Source organism: Gossypium hirsutum, chromosome D02, assembly GCF_007990345.1.
Source record: "Gossypium hirsutum isolate 1008001.06 chromosome D02, Gossypium_hirsutum_v2.1, whole genome shotgun sequence".
NCBI lineage: Eukaryota > Viridiplantae > Streptophyta > Magnoliopsida > Malvales > Malvaceae > Gossypium > Gossypium hirsutum.
This window is the reverse complement of record NC_053438.1, coordinates 56,419,858-56,435,607: the sequence shown is the minus strand read 5'-3', so window position 1 is coordinate 56,435,607 and position 15,750 is coordinate 56,419,858. Positions and strand designations below refer to the sequence as shown.

General features: G+C 34.7%; 1 long non-coding RNA gene across 1 annotated transcript; it reads left to right on the top strand.

Moving 5' to 3' along the window:
* Positions 1-10,864: 10,864 nt before the first annotated feature.
* LOC107909857 (uncharacterized) lies at positions 10,865-11,857 on the top strand. The gene is made up of 2 exons (XR_001687381.2): positions 10,865-11,185; positions 11,517-11,857. It is a non-coding gene; the product is annotated as an uncharacterized lncRNA (long non-coding RNA).
* Positions 11,858-15,750: the final 3,893 nt, after the last annotated feature.

Genomic DNA, 15,750 nt, shown 5'->3' with positions numbered 1-15,750 from the left:
TCAAATGAGAAAATCAAAACCCAGTAAGTTAGGGCTCGATTTCACAAAATTCCTAAATATCGAATATTGCCTTTATTTTCATTTATTAGAAAAATCCTCGCCTCGAGAAAATAACATGTCATATCCAATGCGTTAGGACACAACGTATCGAATTCCCGAGAATGAGCTCTTTATTTATGGGTTTTGATTAAAGAAAATTTTCGATTATTCAGATTCAACGAGGAAAATTGGAACCCAATACGTTAGGGCTCAATTCTCTCGAGGATTCCAAATTTCGAGTATTGCATTATTTTTGAAAACTTTTGTATGAAATAACTTAGACATTTGAAATCTTTTGAATGGATAAAAAACGATTGAATAATAATGTACAACATAAAGGATAATTTGTAAATAACATAAACTAATGAATTGCAAATAATCAATAGGTAAATACAAACAAGCATAGTAACAATAATCTCAATCATACATTATGCCAATGCTAATAATATCGACATTCAAAGAATAAACGAATTATCAATATAAAAAAAATGAGTTATATGTGTAAAATTTTAAAATAAACAATATACATATATGAGTTTAAAATAAATCAAAAATGAAGATAAAAAAATAAATTCTATATATAAAATAATAATATCAAAATGAAATTTAAAGTGAATATTGTATACGAGGAAAACCAAAATACAAGAAATAATATATGCATATTAATTTAAATAATATTACATATGGATTGGAAATTTTCTTATGATAATATATGTATAATAGTATGTATAAAAGGTTGATATAAATCAAGTACATAATGAAATAAAATTTTAAATGAAACAAGTTATATATGTAATAAGTAAAAAATGTGAATATGAAATCGACGATACATTAGGTATATATATACGTATAATAATAATAATAATTAATACAAATTATACATAAAAATGTTATTGATTTTTAAAGCATAAAAGTATATATGAATAAACATTCTAAGAAAAAGTATTATAAAAATAACTCATTAAAATGTATAAATAATATAATTAACATAAAATATATGCTAATGCATTAGAATAGAAAAATAATTAAAATAACAGTATGTAATAAAGTAAAACAGTGTGTATATATATATATGAAAATAATTAAATATATAAACTAATATGATAATAATACCAATAATAACAATAGTAAAGATAATGAACTAAACAATTTTAGCAATAATAACAAAGCAGAGGACAAAATTGACATTAAAGCAGTAATTCAGGGGAGAAATCTAAAATAAATAAAAGGAAAGGTCCAAATTACAAAGCGCGAATGACATGGGGGACTGAAAGGGGAATATTCCCCACCCTCCAAAACGCAGCGTTTCATGCGGACTCAATTAAAACAAAATAATAAAATGTGGGGCAAAATTTAAAGGAAATAAAAAGATCTATTTAAACACGCTATAATAATCAAGGGACCATTTGCGCAAAAAGGACAACGAACGAAAGTGCGCAGATCCTACCCTCGGGTCGGGTCACCGCGATGGTCATAGGCCTTTAAACGGTGCCGTTTCTTTCGTTATATATAAACAAAACTAAACCCTAAAATTAGCAGCCAATTTGATTTTTTTTTTAAAAGGAACCTAAAAAACTAATAATATCTACCCCCCAGCGCCGCTTCAGCATCGGAGCCCCCAACCGCCTGGTTCTGATTGAAATCAACGAGGGATTCGACGGCGGACTTAATCAGGTACGAGTTCTGACACCCTTTTTTTTATTCTATATATATGCTTCTATGTATATGGTTAATAGCAAAACAGAAAAAGAAAGAAAGGCAATCGGGAAAGAAAACAGAACCGAATCGAAAAAAAAGAAAAAGAAAACCTTTTCTTTTGTATTGATTTCATTTTTTTCTTGTGATAAAGTAGAGTGGGGGTCCTTCTTTTCGTTCGGTTTACAATCCGTTTTATAACAAAATTACAGAATAATAAAAGGAGAAAAATACAAAAATCTCGTTCTTTTTCGCTATTTTGTCTTCTTCCTTTTTGGCTGCCTTGGCTTGTTGTTTGCTGTAGGTACTAGAGTACGGAGGTGGTGGCGTGGCGTTCGTAGAGAGGAAGGCCAAAGGCGCCGCGTTGTGAGGCTGCTGCGGCGGCTTAGTTTCCAGAAACCCTAGGGTTTCTTTTTGTGATTTTGTTTTGGGCTTAGATGATTAAGGCCACAGTTAGGTGTTAGGTTAATTGGGTTGGGGATATTGGGCTAGGCTAGTGTTTAGGTTAAACACGATTTGGTCCATGTTGGGCCTATGTATTTGGACTGTGGATATTTAATTATTTTTTCTTGTTTTTTTTCTGCTTATTCTGAATGGGCCCCGGGCAAATTGGGCTATTACAGTTGCCCCTCTTTGCTCGTTGTTATATAACGGGAACGGAGCAAAGACTAAAAATGGTCAATTTGCCCGGTCGTGCTGGACTTTGGTTGTTTCATTCCAACCTACTGTATCTTCAGAGGTATAGGAATTGATGCTTCGATCCACTCCACTGCAACTTCAGGGAGATAGGACCATTGGCTTCGATCTACTTCACTGTCGATGCAGGAAGGTAAGACATGCTATCTTCAACCAGCTCCACTACAACCGAGGGAGGCAAGGCTTGTGTCTTAGATTTGCTTCGCCGTTGATGTAGGAAGGCAAGATCTGCTATCTTCAACCTGCTCCACTACAATCGAGGGAGACAAGGCTTGTGTCTTCGATCTGCTTCGCTGTCAATGCAGGAAGGCAAGATCTGCTATCTTCAACCTGCTCCATTACAACCGAGGGAGGCAAGGCTTGTGTCTTCGATCTGCTTTGTTATCGATGTAGGAAGGCAAGATCTGCTATCTTCAACCTGCTCCACTGCTGCTCAGGGAGCTAGGACTTACAATCTTCTCCCTATTCCACTGCTGTTCAGGGAGCTAGGACTTACAATCTTCCACCTATTCTGCAGCTGGTCAGGGAGCTAGGATTTACAATCTTCTGCATATTCCACTGCTGTTCAGGGAGTTAGGACATAGTCTTCCACCTATTCCGTTGCTGGTCAGGAAGCTAGGATTTACAATCTTCCGCCTATTCCACTGCTGTACAGGGAGCTAGGACTTATAGTTTCATCGGTTTGTTCTCTGGGAACATGACCTATATAATTCATTTTATGAACTTAATTATGCCTAGTGATTAGGATGTCATGATCAGAATGAGTCAAATGCTCCTAACTAGGTATGTATAAATGATGTTTGCATGAATGCAGAATGTCATTTTTGACAACGATCTTTCTTTATCGCTTAAGCTCTCATTGTTCGAAGTTTATTAAGGCTTTATCACTGACGAGCTACAACACCTTCTTGCTCGGCTGGCATCTCCAAAGAAACACTTAATCATATTGCCCCCACCATGAACTTCAAAGTTCAATCCACTAGGACACAAAACTTGTACCATCTTTCTCCCGCTGTAACCCAAGGGTAGAAAAATCTGGCATTTTCTCAATTCTTTCCTATCACAATTCAAGGATATAGAATGTGAAACTCTTTGGTCCTTTACACCATTCCCGGGTGTCATACCAAATGCCTATGCACAAATGAAGGATTCTCTTCTCCAAGGAAACCCCCTCTTATTGCTTGGTGATATTGCTTGCTTGTTCATTGAAGCCCTATCACCGACACGACATCTTGTCACTTTGTTCAATCAATGTTTTGACAACAAAATCCAAAGAGAAAATCTTAATTTAGACTCTTCCTTTTCAGATTTCCAACCTTTAAACCTAGTGCGTTCTAAACAATAGTCCTGTTTCAGGCTCCTATATTATTTAGAAACTTCTAGAGTAATATGCAAAACTTCCCTTATGAAAGTTTTATTAGTCCATTAATCATTATTCCAATGCAACATGCTTGCAAAAAGGTCATAACAATGGATAAAAATAAAGTTGGTTCTGAGCATAGCTCGAAAGGAATAAATTACCAAAAATGATAAAGAAGGATAACAAAGAAATTGATTGGGAATGTGCATCTTGGAAAAGAATGAAGTATTCTAAGAACAACAAATTTAATATAAATAGTATGAAAATTGGGTGCCCCAGATATCGTAGCTTGAACTTCTCTGTACAAACTTTCTGAAGACCATTCTGAGTTTGACATGTGTTTAACAGATCTGCAGTACTCTGTCAATGCTCCAAGATGTCATTCCTATTCATTCAGGTATAGCAAGGTCATCATATGCCCCAATCTGATCACAATTTGAGCCGCCCTTTTCGGGTTTTCAACTAAAATCTCCTTTGGCCTAAGGTGCCCTTTGCGGGTTTTCCCCTTAGCCTATCCATTTTTTACTTTTTCATTTTTCATTTTTCATATTTTTTCTAACTCAAAGTGCCCTTTGCTGGTTTTCACCTTGGTCCTTTCTTCTTCTTCAGGTGAAGTAATTCTTGACTGAATCTGAGTTTACAGGATCTGGCAATCTCACTCAAGATTAGTGCTCCTTTGAAAAGGTCTTCTTTACAACATAGGGACATTCCCAGTTTGGCATTCATTTCCCTCTAGAATCATTTCATTGAGGAAGGATCCTTTTCAACATACAGCCCTCTCGTGGAATTCTCTGAGACAACCCTGTTTATTATGGGCTCGTATCATTTGTTTCTGGTACATCCGACCCTAATGAACAACTTTTAACCCTTTTCCTAGGTCCAACTGATCACATCGCAATTGGATCCCTCCAACTCTAGCTCAACTAATACCCGAAGAGAGGGGATTTCAATAGGTAAAACTACCTCAATCATGTAAACCAAAGAGACAGGTGTTGCCCCAGTACAGATGTTCGACAAGCAATGAGGGCAAATGGTAATTCCTCATGCCAGTCCTTGCAAATCTCAATCATTTTTTTCAACTTTCTTGATGTTCATCTCTAGGCAATTCGGTGACGAACTGTGGTCTTTGCTTCTGAATTGATTTTAGACCTCAGCTATCGTGCTATTGTTTAGGCTCAACGCATTATCCAATATAATCTTCTTTGGAATTTTATATCGGCATATGATGGCATTGGCGTATGAAACAGCCTCCAATTATCTCAAAAATGAAGCAATGCCCATTAGAATTCCTCGATAATGGTGATGTTCGTGCCCTATTTCGCTCAAAATTTGAGTCGCCCTTTTCAGGTTTTCAACTCAAATCCACCTTTGGTCACAAAGCGCCCTTTGCAGGTTTTTGCCTTGGCCTCTCCTTTTTCTTTTTCATTTCATTTGTTATTTTGATTTTGATTTTGATTTCCCTTCTTTTTTTCTTTTTTTCTTTTTTTTTTTAATTTTTTTGAATTTTTTTGGATTTTTTGATTGATTTTTTTTTTTTTGAAAATTGGATCTAAATTCATGGAATTGGGCAAGTCCATGGTATCTCCTTTGATTAGAACTATTGATTCTCAATAAAGTTTTACACATAAGTTCTTCCACTTTCATCTTGTATGTGAAAGATCTTTTGGTATCAGATTTCTTTCACAGAGCCTTGGGGCGAAACTACGATAGAAAACTTTGGATCCTCCTCTTCAATCAGGATAAAATCCAACAAAACTTGAAGAGATGGAAACTCGACTTCAAACGGGCAAAGCTATACTAGTTAACAAGAAAGGCATTGCCCCGGCAAAGAATTGCATCGTTCACACTGTAAATTTTTATCATCGTGTTGTTGTGCAGATTTTGTTATCAGCGCTTAACCCGGGCATATCCTGGTATGATCATATAACAACATCTTTGAACTCTAGAGGTGACTCAACAAGGTCTTGCTTCGTCTTTGCAATCAGGTCAATTATATTCTTCACCAAGCTCACAATTTCTAATGATTCCTTGTAAGGTAGGATCTGTCTATCCTCTTGTTCTACCATCCTCAACAAGTCCGGAGATAAGCTACAATATATGTTATTTTCAAATTCATGAGATCTCTCTAAACACATGCCTCGCTCAGAAAGAAAATTTGAGTTTGTAGCAGCGTCATTCATGTCATTGATATCTGGGGATCCACAAAGAATGTATTTATGAATGATTATTTGTACAATATGATTATGAATGAATGATGTGGAAGAAAATCCAAAAGAATGAAATAATCAAAAATAATTATTCAAAAGAATGGAAGAACATTGGTTCAAAAATGGTCATAATGATGTATTTCATTAGAATAATAACGTTCAGACATGAGCCTATTTCACAAAGAAGTTCTCATTGCTCCTAGGCTAAAAGCAACGAGTACATTCTGAATATTACTCTAAATAAGCTTTAAATGCTATAGGGATTTCTTTCGCACTCCAATTGCTTAGAACACTCCCAGGGTTATAAGGGCGGATATCTAACAAGGTCCCTTCTTCAGTTGTTTTTCGTCGATGTGAACATTTCCCACTCTTCTTCATGCGTTGCATTCACTCCATTATCAATTATGATTGGGTAACAAATTTTCCGCACTAGATGAGTCACCAAGCTTGACAATACCCATGTTGATGAGTCTTTCAACTTGCTTTTTGAAGGCAGTGCAATTCTCTATTGAGTGCCCCGTAATTCCCGCATGGTAGTCACATTGTACGTTCGCATCATACCATTTGGGGTACGGAGGTTGTAGAGGTTTCACATGAAAAGGAGAGACAACATATGCATCAAAAAAATTTTGATATAGTTCCCGATACGATATTGGGATTGGCGTAAACTGGAACTTCTCAGTCTTCATGCCAGAATCTTACCTGGATGAATTTTGTTGATTATCAGCCACCTTTCCTGGTTGACTCACAGTAACTGATTTAGAGTAACCTGTATTGTTCACCTCATTTTCTCTTCTCCTTGGGGCTAACCTCTTATTACTCTCTTCTGCCTCAATTTTTCCGGTTCTTATAGCATTCTCAATCATTTCACCATTCATAACTATGTCAGGAAAGCTTTTTGTTGCACTTCCTAACATATGCGTGATGAACGGGGCCTTCAGTGTATTGATGAAGAGCATTGTCGTCTCTTTCTCCAAGAGGGGTGGCTGAACCTGGACTGCAATTTCTCTCCACCTCTGCACATACTGTCTGAAGCTTTCGCTTGGCTTCTTTTCCATGTTTTACAAAGTGATTCTATCAGGAACCATATCTGTCACATGACTGTACTGTTTCATGAATGCATGTGCTATGTCCCTCCATGAACCAATCATGGTACGGCTCAATTGATTGTACCATTTAGACGCTGCCCCTACCAAACTGTCTTGGAAGTAGTGTATTAGCAGCTGATCATTGTTAATGTAACCAGTCATCCTTTTACAGAACATGGTGATGTGGGCCTCGAGGCAACTAGTTCCATTGTATTTTTCAAATTCAGGCATTTTGAATTTGGGAGGAAGTACTAAGTCTGGGACTAAGCTTAGATCTTTAGCGTCGATTCCCTGATTACTATCAGCGCTTTCCAAGGCTTTGATTTTTTCCTCCAACCATTTATACCTATCTTCCCACTGTTTTGGTAATTCCACGTTTGTCGTTCCTTCTTCAGCTTTTTATCAAAATCGGGAGTAATAGGGTTAATTGGGTTTTATCCCGGGCTTAAACTTGATCGTCCCTAGAAAATTGTGGGGATCGTGACACCAGTTTGTAATTGTTGCGACCTAATTGTGACAGACGGTCCTTTTGGGTATATTTCAGATTGTACATTTGGTGGAGTAAAACCCGGAGGATATAACAAATCCTCATTACCTTCCCCAGGATTGGCCATAGGGCCCTTTCCCTTATCTACTCCTCCCGTTAGTAGATGGGTCAATTCAGCCATCGCATCTTTTTGAGCTTTGATCAATTTTTTCATCATATCTCCTTAGATTTTATCTAGCCGCTCTTGCATTTGCACTTGTAACCGTTCTTGCATATCTTTTTTGCATTTGCTCCAGTTTCTCTAATCTTTGATCCATTTCCTTAGTTTTGCGACGAGTACCGTAAATGTGTTTGGTTGGTTGGCTTTCCAGATTAGCTGAAATAAATTTACTCAATTAGACTCTTTCAATGGATTTTAATGCATATGATGCAGATGTATGAAATGCATGCCTAAAGAGACATTGATTCTGATTCAATTACATTTAGAAAACTTTTCTAAAAGAAAATTTTCTTTACATAAAGCAAATATGTGTATACGGCCTCGCCCTCATATTCCAAGACACAACATCGATCCCTTCCTTCACCCATACGTTAAATCTCGCTAGCTTCAAAAGAATGTCTCTTCTTACTCCTTTTGCTTGATCTTGATCGCAATCCGTTGTCTGTCTATCCTCGTAATGCTGATCAGCTCCTTTAAGGAAGTTAGAATGTCGATGGCTCTTAGATAGTCATCTTGAATCTTCGGGCCACGAAGTAAAGGTTACGAGCTCTTTCATCACCTTTCCTGTGTTTCTTGGAATATATTCGGGCAGTCGTACTATTTTCCATTTTATCAAGGAATTCGTATTCCATGAAAAGCTTTCTAATTTAGTAATCGAACTTGAATCAATATATCTTTCCTAAGATGCAAATGGAATGCAATCAAAACACAACAAGAGGGGTTAGTACAAAATAGAAGCAAACAAGGAAAACAAAAGTACCTAGTCGGGTAACCACTAGGGATTTGGAGGGGCTCTACCTAGGATTGGTTCCTAAGGTCTTCTACATGCAGTTTGATTCTAAAGTTGAGGTACTCGAACCAGCATATTCCTTGATCCTCACCCATTATAGGCTCATACAGACCGAGTTCGGTTCAGGGGAATACATTTCCCTATGGCTGCACAGAGATGAAGATCTCACGAAGACATAGGTACGGATGTATCTCGAAAGTGATCCACTATCCTGAACAAAGGTGAAAACCTCATGAAGGAGTAGCTTCTCACTCCCACTTAAAAAGGGTAAAACAAAACAGTCATTATGCAATATGATGCCAAGATATAAAACTTGATTTACAGTAATCATACAAACTAGTGCAAAGAGAGGATTGTAATTTTTCAAATCGACTTTTCAATTTTCGACAATAAGACCAAAAATAATCAATTTTGCGGCTTGACTCTCTTGGTGTCCCCAGCGGAGTCGCCAAGCTGTCGAAACCAATTTTTAAGGATTTGAAAAATGGGAATCGACTTTTTGAAATAAATGGGAGCCGCCACCGATCTTTTATTTAGGTGTGACCGGTTCACCATTAAAAATGAATTTGGTCTACGAGATTCGAGAAAATAGGTTCGGGAGTCGGTTACGCACGAGGAAGAATTAGCACCCTCAAAACGCCCAAAATTGGTACCGAATCGATTGTTTATTGTCTTAGTGTCGAAATTTTAAAAAGATTTTAAAATACAATCATTTCATCCTGAATAATATGAATTGGCTGATAAGGCTCATTGTTTTAGAGAAATAAATTGTCACATTCAGTAAGTTAGAGTGCGACATTTTAAATCCTCAAAATTAAGTTCATCTCCTAACTTTTAAAACCTATGCATTTTGAGAAGGATATCTGATTATTTGGGTCAAATGAGAAAATCAAAACCCAGTAAGTTAGGGCTCGATTTCACAAAATTCCTAAATATCGAATATTGCCTTTATTTTCATTTATTAGAAAAATCCTCGCCTCGAGAAAATAACATGTCATATCTAATGCGTTAGGACACAACGTATCGAATTCCCGAGAATGAGCTCTTTATTTATGGGTTTTGATTAAAGAAAATTTTCGATTATTCAGATTCAACGAGGAAAATTGGAACCCAATACGTTAGGGCTCAATTCTCTCGAGGATTCCAAATTTCGAGTATTGCATTATTTTTGAAAACTTTTGTATGAAATAACTTAGACATTTGAAATCTTTTGAATGGATAAAAAACGATTGAATAATAATGTATAACATAAAGGATGATTTGTAAATAACATAAACTAATGAATTACAAATAATCAATAGGTAAATACAAACAAGCATAGTAACAAAAATCTCAATCATACATTATGCCAATGCTAATAATATCAACATTCAAAGAATAAACGAATTATCAATATAAAAAAAATGAGTTATATGTGTAAAATTTTAAAATAAACAATATACATATATGAGTTTAAAATAAATCAAAAATGAAGATAAAAAATAAATTCTATATATAAAATAATAATATCAAAATGAAATTTAAAGTGAATATTGTATATGAGGAAAACCAAAATACATGAAATAATATATGCATATTAATTTAAATAATATTACATATGGATTGGAAATTTTATTATGATAATATATGTATAATAGTATGTATAAAAGGTTGATATAAATCAAGTACATAATGAAATAAAATTTTAAATGAAATAAGTTATATATGTAATAAGTAAAAAATGTAAATATGAAATCGACGATACATTAGGTATATATATATGTATAATAAAAAAACTTAATACAAATTATATATATAAAATAGTATTACATAAAAATATTATTGATTTTTAAAGCATAAAAGTATATATGAATAAACATTCCAAGAAAAAGTATTATAAAAATAACTCATTAAAATGTATAAATAATATAATTAACATAAAATATATGCTAATGCATTAGAATAGAAAAAGAATTAAAATAACAGTATGTAATAAAGTAAAACAGTGTATATATATATATGAAAATAATTAAATATATAAACTAATATGATAATAATACCAATAATAACAATAGTAAAGATAATAAACTAAACAATTTTAGCAATAATAACAAAGCAGAGGACAAAATTGGCATTAAAGCAGTAATTCAGGGGAGAAATCTAAAATAAATAAAAAGAATGGTCCAAATTACAAAGCGCGAATGACATGGGGGACTGAAAAGGGAATATTCCCCACCCTCCAAAACGCAGCGTTTCATGTAGACTCAATTAAAACAAAATAATAAAATGCGGGGCAAAATTTAAAGGAAATAAAAAGATCTATTTAAACACGCTATAATAATCAAGGGACCACTTGCGCAAAAAGACCAACGAACGAAAGTGCGCGGATCCTACCCTCGGGTCGGGTCACCGCGATGGTCGCAGGCCTTTAAACGGCACTGTTTCTTTCGTTATAAATAAACAAAACTAAACCCTAAAATTAGCAGCCAATTTGATTTTTTTTTTAAAAAAAGGAACTTAAAAAACTAATAATATCTACCCCCCAACGCCGCTTCAACATCGGAGCCCCCAACCGCCTGGTTCCAATCAGAATCAACGAGGGATTCGACGGCGGACTTAATCAGGTACGAGTTCTAACACCCTTTTTTTCTTTGTTATTCTATATATATGCTTCTATGTATATGGTTAAGTGCAAAACAGAAAAAGAAAGAAAGGAAATCGAGAAAGAAAACAGAACCGAATCGAAAAAAAGGAAAAAGAAAACCTTTTCTTTTGTATTGATTTAAATTTTTTTTGTGATACAGTAGAGTGGGGGTCCTTCTTTTCGTTCGGTTTACAATCTGTTTTATAACAAAAATACAGAATAATAAAAGGAGAAAAATACAAAAATCTCATTCTTTTTTCGCTATTTTGTCTTCTTCCTTTTTTGCTGCCTTGGCTTGTTGTTTGCTGTAGGTACTAGAGTACGGAGGTGGTGGCGTGGCGCGCGTAGAGAGGAAGGCCAAAGGCGGCGCGTTGCGAGGCTGCTGCGGCGGCTTAGTTTCCAGAAGCCCTAAGGTTTCTGTTTGTGATTTTGTTTTGGGCTTAGATGATTAGGGCCAGGGTTAGGTGTTAGGTTAATTGGGTTAGGGATATCGAGCTAGGCTAGTGTTTAGGTTAAAAACGATTTGGGCCATGTTGGGCCTATGTATTTGGACTGTAGATATTTAATTATTTTTTCTTGTTTTTTTTTGCTTATTCTGAATGGGCCCCGGGCAAATTGGGCTATTACAACTATGATCAATTTTATTTCGACAGTGGCATGGGTTTTAATATGGGATTATTTTAATTGCATGACATTAAAACTTTTAAAACTGTTTAAATTGGTATTTCAAATAATCATGAATGAAACTTGGTTTTTAATGGAAAAAATCTGTTAATATCACTCTTTTCCACTGTAATACTAAAGACCATTTTTTCATAAAATTCAACTTCGTTTTCAAAGTAATTAATCATTACAAATATAATTACTAAAATCAATTAATTTCTAAAATTAACATGTTTTTTTACAAAATTAAGAGAAACATTTGATTTCACTAGTTCTGAACCAATAAGCAAATGGTTTAGAAGTATGTTTGAAATACGAAATTTTAACTAGGCCATTTTGATAGCCAATGTAGCCTTCAGAATTCAGCCATAAAGTCCAAGCCAGGTTTGGGAGGTTACACATTCATGTAATTTTTATATTGCATCAGGTATGCCCGCAAGTCTCTTCTTTTTTCGGAAACTTCCTTTTAGCACCTTAAACTTTGGAGGCAAGCCGAAAAACATAATTTTTGGGGATAAAAGATTATTAGAGTAGAAAATCCAGCCCATATCATGCACATTAGGGTGCAATGCCTGGACATTCTGACGAAAGGCATTTACTTCCTGTTACCACTTCCTTATAACCCTCTTCTTGCAAGGGCATGATGTTGTCGTGGTGTTTAGAATGGTTTGATTGCATTTTCTAAAAGGCTTCTTTATTTTTCCTAAGCTGCTCCTGATGAAAGAGCTGTTGTTATTCGTACCTCATATTCTGTTGCAACATTTGGTCCTTCAACATGTGCACTTGGTCGTGAAAATTTTCAAGCTGCTTTTGGGAGGACCTTTTGGAAAGGTTAGGAGTTTCTTGATCTAAGGGGAAATTCAGGTTGAAAGCCTGGTGGCTGTCCTGCTAACTCGAGTTGCCAAGGTTTTCCAATCTATTAGCAAACTAGTTGACAAATAAATCAAACTTCTATAGACAATCATCGGTCTCTTCTCTTGTGTTTCCATATAAATATGGTTGGGTTGGGAATCTCTCATTTGGGTGAGTCATATTTTATTTTTGCTTACTTTGATGGATGAAAGCGTCTCCATGCTCACCATACCAATTGTTGAGTATCTCATTCTCTCTTTTCTCTTGGAGTCCATTCTTCATATTTATAAGGTGTGGGTCCTTGATGTGGCGTACTAGGGACAACTAAGTGTCACACACGGACACGTTACCCCCTTAGGGGTGTTTGTGTCCTGAGTGATTCTCCCCGAGAAACTAAGTTAATGATTTGAATATAGGTGAGCAAGGAGATAGCGAGGTGGACGGTGGCAAGCTAAGAAGGTTGTGGTGAACTGAGCTAGGTGACGAGCTAGATGTGGCAAGCTAATTTGGGCTTGAGAGTTAAACGATCCCAAAAGAGGAAAGGCATAAAGTGAAAAGGGTCAGACCGGACACAGGTTTCCAGTCGGATAATGGCATGCCCTATAACACAAGTAGTTGACATTTTATTTATAATTTTTTCCTTTCCGTGATACAGTCATGTTCGTCAATGAATCTTCATCAACGTATGCAAGCGTTCTTCAGGTGACGTTCACAGCTTTTTTTCTTATTTAAATTTAAATTTTCTTTTTTTTTTGGCAAGAAATTTATGTTTTGGCTTTTACGGGTATCACAGAAGCATTGGCTTTGATTATTCCAAATTTAGTTCAGTAAACAATTTTTTCCTCACGTCCCAAGCAAACTCTTGAACATGTGTTTAGATTTTCCATTTTTTAAATAATATGGTGAACAATGCTCAAACTCCTTTTTAAATTTTCAATCTATTGACCCCTTTTTTTTCTTGAATGAAATCTGAGGGCTTTTGTAGTAGATATGATTTCAATCATCTTTACTTTAGTGATAAAAAAAGTTGGTTGGTTCTTATTGAAGGTATCAATTGGAAAGATTAACAATTTATGTTAATTTAATGAAAGGACTCTAACAAAGTTAAGTTGTGAGGTAGAAATGAAATCGGCTAGCACCTTCCATTACTTTTAACTTAGTGTGAGTTTGGATGGGCAGTGCGGTGTGGTGCATTTGGTTTACTTTTTATCTTACACTACAATATGGCTAAAATATTTAATCTCATCACCATCATTGTTCTTACACTAATTATAGATAAACGCATTGCCATCCAAACCAACCCTTAAATTGTAGCTTATTGGATCAATTTTGAAGTTGAAAATATTTTATTGGTTCTTTGATTCCCCCAATCATTATGGGTTGAATGTTCCTATTCCGGTTGGAAAGGAAAGGTGTTGGTCTATATCTTGCCAGAATTTGGAATTAGTTAATAATCCTTTTCGGGAATTGCATAGTAATTCTAAGAAAGAAATTTGGATTGTGGGTGAATTTTTAAAAATTAAAATGTTTATAAAATTCATATAAATTGACGCATAATATTTTTTTTATTCTTTCACTATTTAATTAGTAGATTTTTTAAAAAAATATTTTTTTTCATTTTTGTTAAACATTTAGAACAAATAAATCTATGTCTTAAACATGTAAAGGTGTTCTTGAAGCCAACATATAACTAGTCATTTTTGTTCACAAAAATTAAAGAAAAAAACATTTAAGTGTTTTTTTGGTGTCATGAGAATGCAATATATCAAATTTTTAAATACAATATCCATAATAATAATACTAGCAACAACAAGTTCTAAACAAAAATGCTAAATTTCTAATTAATATTCAAGAAATTCAATATTATAAATAAAAATCAATCTTAATTGCTTTAATGATTTGTATTAATCATGTTGAGTAATATTTCTCTTGTGTCTTATTGATATGAATATTTGGGTATTTATACATGTTGTTACAGGTACTATTTCTGTTAGAGTATGCCCAAAGATCAATCATGAGATGGTTGTAATAACATACTTGATTTATCATGTTTATTAATACAAGGTGTTACCATTATTATTTCAGTTTCTTTTCTGTGTGTATAAATAAGCAGTTTTATAATAATGTCTTGAGAATAATATGATTATTCTTAAAAAAGGGTCCTTAGTCAAGTATTATTGTTGGCTAGGACAACAATAATGCGTTAAGACTAACATGTAGTTGATTGATGATAAAGAGTTGTCATTGATATAGAATGTCAAAATCAATGCATGAATATGTATGTTAGAGAACAACATATTGGACTGACCAGTTATGAGTATGTTTCTTGGATTATTATGTAATTGTCACAACATTACTCATAGTGATTAATATGTATATGATCCTCAGACTTGAGATCATCATTATCCCAACATCGTGAGTTGTATAGTTTGATACAGTCAAACATACACCGTAACTGGTTGTTCTATAAAGGCTGATGTTGGATATACCACAATCTATGTAGAGGGATATGGTTGATCGATATAGGATAAGTCCCTCCTACATAATAGGAGTAATATCTTAGACCACTTGATTGAGTGAGACTAGAAATGCATGACCATGCTCAAATAAGCTGATATGAGATGTCGTACTTATTTGTATATCATAGTCTACTCAAGATATCAAGGAACATGCGATGGACTATGCAAGTGTGACTATTCCATGACTTGTGTCCAACCCAGAGATAAAGGACTTAAGGATTAATGCATGAAAGTTTAATCGCAAAAAGGTTTTGTCGAATCATGATTTCTTGTAACTTAGGTAGCAATGATGCATTGCTAGATGCCACTTATTGTTTGTAAAATTAGAATCGTTCTAGTATTACTGCTAACGTTACAAGAACCTACAGGGTCACACCCTATGGTTGAAATGAACGGAATAAAACATAGTTGGTATTGTGTTTGGTTGTCACATGATTTAAATTAATTGTAGAATTAATTTAATTAGGTAATCAAATATCAAACATATTATATGTACGAGGTTGTTGTACAC